The sequence below is a fragment of the Schistocerca serialis genome, chromosome 10 (assembly GCF_023864345.2).
Source record: "Schistocerca serialis cubense isolate TAMUIC-IGC-003099 chromosome 10, iqSchSeri2.2, whole genome shotgun sequence".
Lineage (NCBI taxonomy): Eukaryota > Metazoa > Arthropoda > Insecta > Orthoptera > Acrididae > Schistocerca > Schistocerca serialis.
The window spans coordinates 89,814,701-89,819,509 of NC_064647.1; the positions used below are offsets into that span (position 1 = coordinate 89,814,701).

Sequence of the window (4,809 nt, forward strand, 5' to 3'; positions counted from 1 at the left end):
AGTTTGTCCCCCAATACAAAGTTGCCAGGAGCCATTGCTGAGATGGCCACCTTGGCTGCATTGAAGCCATTACAAAAAAACCCGTAGACCCTTTAATAGCATGACTGAAATTTCAATAACTAAAGTAGGAATACGGAGTCAAGACATGGCACTTTCAACAAAGTTTCATTAAAAAGACGTAAGTCACTTTCCCTCTCCACAATAAATACACAAACCGAGCACTTACCTTACATCAGGATAACTAAAATCCACAAGAAATATTATAACTCTGAGGAGCGACACAGCAAACAGGTTAGACTTAATGATGTGATTTGACCCTCCAGAGAAAAGAAGTTAAAGCATTTCCCACGTGAAGCCAGCATCTTATAGCCCATAGAACCCCTGAATGGCTGCCTCGCCCAGCTATTCCCTACCCCAGTCAGATGTGGCACGTAACCACATTTTCACTAACATCTCATTTGCCAACTCATTTTTAGTGTAGTATTTGTGCTTGTGTTAGTGTATACTTTCAACCACATCATATTTCATTATTATGATACACACTATTCAACCACATCATATTTCATTATTATGATACACACTATAAAAACATATAGAAAATGAAAACAGCACCATAAACTGGGCAAACTTTTGCCCCACTTATTCTGGTTTTTCAAGATAACAGTTTATTATGTCCTTCATTTTACCTTCCAAAAATGCAAAAAAATTCTGGCATAAAAGTCATGGTTTTCTCAGTACGTTTTAACACAGTGCATAATTATTGTTTGGAAAAATAACTTTTAAAAAAAAGAAGCAAATGTTGCACCATTGTAGGCCAACTTGAGCCTATTTGCAGTTTTATTTTTTGGAAAATATTTTTTGATTGGTTTGTCAATATTGTACATAATTTCTGAATAAATATTGCAGGTTCAGTAAGATAATGTAATGCAGAAAAAAGGCAGTTAAAATCACACACTGATAATGTTAATGATTGAAAATGTTACACACAGGAGTGTAACACAAACAGGGGAAGTATATTTATGAATCAGAGAAGAATGATGTTAGTTCCAAAACAGAATAATATCATCTGGTCTAGGAACATTTATTCTCATTTTATATCTGAAAGGATTCTATCACTAGCTTCTTCAGCAATCTTGAAAAAACACCCTCGGGCAGTCCTAAATTTTTCTCCATCTGTAGTTTTGCGCAGTTCATATTGTGTACTGTATGGAACAATATCATGAGTATTTAATTGAAACTGGTGCAACTTTAACCACAAAGTAGTCCTATATAACTTATATTGCAACACCAATTGTAATTTCGAAACACTGTAATAAAGTACGGTACAGAGAAATTAAGCTTTATTGTAGGGGTAAAGTTATTTTATACTAAATTATATTAACAAACTGGTACTTCAATTTGAAAGACGAAGTAAAAATTAACAGAGAAGAGCGCAGCCAAACTGTTTCACCACGACCACAAAAGAGATCCCTTGTAATGATGCTTCCAACATGAAAGTGAAGCTGGAAACCAGTGTGACTAACTTAGACATACCATATATAGTTTCAAAGAGTATAGATCACTTGGCTGTTAAGACAGACATACAGTGCATGTATGTGATTTCCAGCATAATCTCTGGAGGAAAATATTTTATCTTTTTCCTGTAAGTGAGCCAAAGACACCGCAAAGGATCAAAGTTCGCTCAGTTTACTGTACTTTTAATTTCTTTTAAGGTATAGAAAAAAATCTGAAGGACTGATGTCTTAAAGAGGTGAAACAATAAAACCATAGAATTAGGACAGTTTGTTAAAAAGAAATGGAAATAAGTATTTTGATAGCCAGTTTTTCGGAAAATCTGACCGAACACCGTCGTACAATTAGCAACATACCAGCAAAATGGAAGCCATTAACAGCGAAACTGCCCTCTCAGAAACAACCCACGGAAACAGAAGCTCCAGATATTGACATCCAAGAAACTAGTTATTCTACGCAATGCACTCGAACCTATTCTATGAAATAATAAAAGAAGGAAATTATGGTAAAAGCAATAAATTAAAAACTTTACGAAGTCTGTTCAAAAAATTCTGGAACTGTCAACAAATTTTTGTACACTTATCCTTTACTTATTGTGCATGGTCTCCTTTAAAATACTCTCCTCCACAACTGATACAACTCTCCTAACGCCATTTCCACTTCCGGAAGCAGTCTTGGTACGGCTCATGCTAGATTGCGCGAAGCGTCGTCTGCGAATTTTCTCTTGTCTTTAGTTGCAACTCTTCGTTCTAGGCATTTTTAACTTTGGAAGAAAAAAGTTAACATGTGCTAGGTTTGCAGAATACGGAGGAAGAAACAGCACAGTGATTTCGTTTTTTAGTCATGCACTAACAGGGATAAACATGCGGGTGCGTTATCGAAATGCAAGAGCCATGAATGAATGTCTCGTCCTCATTTCAGCCCGCTTTCTTCTCAGGATTTCATGACATGATCAAACTGAAGTGTTAAAATTCTTCTGCAGCCTCTTGGACAGTTAGTCTTGGATTGGCATGCACAATTTCGTTGATATCCCTGACATGAGCGTCGTCAGTAGATGTCGATGCGCGTCCTGAACGAGGGCCATCAATCCGGCTATTTTTAATCTGTGTGAACCATCCGTAACACAGAATACGGCTTAAGCACTCATCATCGTAGGTTTTTTTGCATCATTTAGTGCGTTCCTGTGAAAGTTTTCTCGAGTTTCACACAAAATTTAATGCAGACGCGTTGCCCTGTAGCTCTGGCATCTCAACATTCCCGAATTGTGTGACACAACGTTCCACTCAATACTGCACTGAACAATAACTAAAAAACATACAACAATGAAACTTCCGGCAGTTACACATTAAAGACAGGTGTGTGCAGGGATTCCATCAACATTTCACTCCAACACCCTGTTGGCACGAAATTACGAATGCTCCGGATTTTTTTCAACAGACCTTGTGCAGTAAATATAGAATGTTGCTGATCTTCTGCCTGTGTAAACATAATATGCCTTTATCTGCAGGCAGCCATTGAAAACAGACAAATTAGCACGAAAAATAAAGTTATTCAGCCTCAATTTTTACCCTTAAGCATTGACTATTCGTAATGCCCAGATAGCAGTATGGCCCCCAATTATATCATGATTTCCGAGCAGTTTCAAAAAATTAAAATCGATAGGAGAACAGTGGTGACTTTTGTAGTATTCAACCACTTATCACTTTTCGAGAAACGCGATGAACAGAGGACGGACTAAGTTTTCTTTTATTTTCCTATTTAATTTCATATTTTGATTCCATGTATCTTGAAACTGAGACATTCAATTTTTTTTTCCATTTTTGCTCGATTTATACGTTTATTACAGCAAATAGCGTTAATGGCTACAGGACACTGTAAGGATGTAGAAGCATATATCATTAGGGGTAAGAGAGGTACTGCCTAAAGAAAAATTAGAGAGACCTTTGCAGAAAAGACACAAACCTGTAATATGAATATCAAGAGCTCAGATGGAAAACCAGTCCTAGCAAAGAAGGGAAAGTAGAAATATGGAAGGAGTATATAGAGAGTCTTTTTAAGGGAGATGTACTTGAGGGAAATATTATGAAAATGGAAGAGGATGTAGATTAAGATGAGATGGGAGACATGATACTTCGTGTAGAATTTGACAAAGCACTGAAAGACTTAAATCGTAACAAGGCCCCAGGAGTAGAGAACATTCTGTTGCAGCTACTGATAGCCTTGGGAGAGTCAGCTATGACATAACTCTTGTATCTGGTGAGTAAGATGTATGAATCAGGCGAAATACCCTCAGACTTCAAGAAGGATATAATTCCAATTCCAAAGAAAGCAGGTGCTGACAGATATAAAAATTACCTAACTATCAGTTTACTAAGTCACGGTTGCAAAATACTAACATGAATCCTTTACGCAACAATGGAAAAACTTGTAGAAGCTGGCCTTGGGGAAGATTACTTTCGATTCCGACGAAATATAGGAACATAGGCAATACTGACCCTACGACTTCTCATAGAAGATAGGTTATGGAAAGACAAACCTACGTTTACAGCATTTACAGACCTAGAGAAAGCCTTTCACAATGTTGACTGGAATATTCTCTTTCAAATTCTAAAGGAGGCAGAGGTAAAATGCAGGGAGTGGAAGGCTGTTTACAATTTGTACAGAAACCAGGTGGCAGTTACAAGAGCCGACACACACGAAAGGGAAGCAGTGGTTCTGAAGGGAGTGAGACACGTTTGTAGCCTATTGCCGATGTTATTCAGTCTATATATTGAGCAAGCAGTAAAGGAAACAAAGGAAAATTCAGAGTAGGAATTAAACTCCAGGGAGGAGAAATAAAAACTTTGTGGTTTGTAATTCTGTCGGAGACAGCGAAGGCCCTGGAAGAGCAGCTGAATGGAATGGACAGTGAAACTTACTGGCAGATTAAACTGTGTGCCGGGCCGAGACTCGAACTCGGGACCTTTGCCTTTTGCGGGCAAGTGCTCTACCAACTGAGCTACCCAAGCACGACTCACGCCCCATTCTCACAGCCTTACTTCTGCCAGTACATCGTCTCCTACCTTCCTTGGTAGAGCACTTGCCCGCGAAAGGCAAAGGTCCCGAGTTCGAGTCTCGGCCCGGCACACAGTTTTAATCTGCCAGGAAGTTTCATATCAGCACACCCTCCGCTGCAGAGTGAAAATCTCATTCTGGAATGGACAGTGTCTTGAAAGGAGGAAATAAGACGAACATCAACAAAAGCAAAACGAGGATTATGGAATGTAGTCGAATTAAACCAGGTGATGCTGAGGGAAT

At 38.4% G+C, this 4,809-nt stretch overlaps 1 non-coding gene across 1 annotated transcript; it reads right to left on the bottom strand.

Annotated features, from left to right (window-relative positions):
- Positions 1–4,446: 4,446 nt before the first annotated feature.
- Trnal-caa (transfer RNA leucine (anticodon CAA)) lies at positions 4,447–4,521 on the bottom strand. Its single transcript has one exon. It is a non-coding gene; the product is annotated as a tRNA-Leu (tRNA).
- Positions 4,522–4,809: the final 288 nt, after the last annotated feature.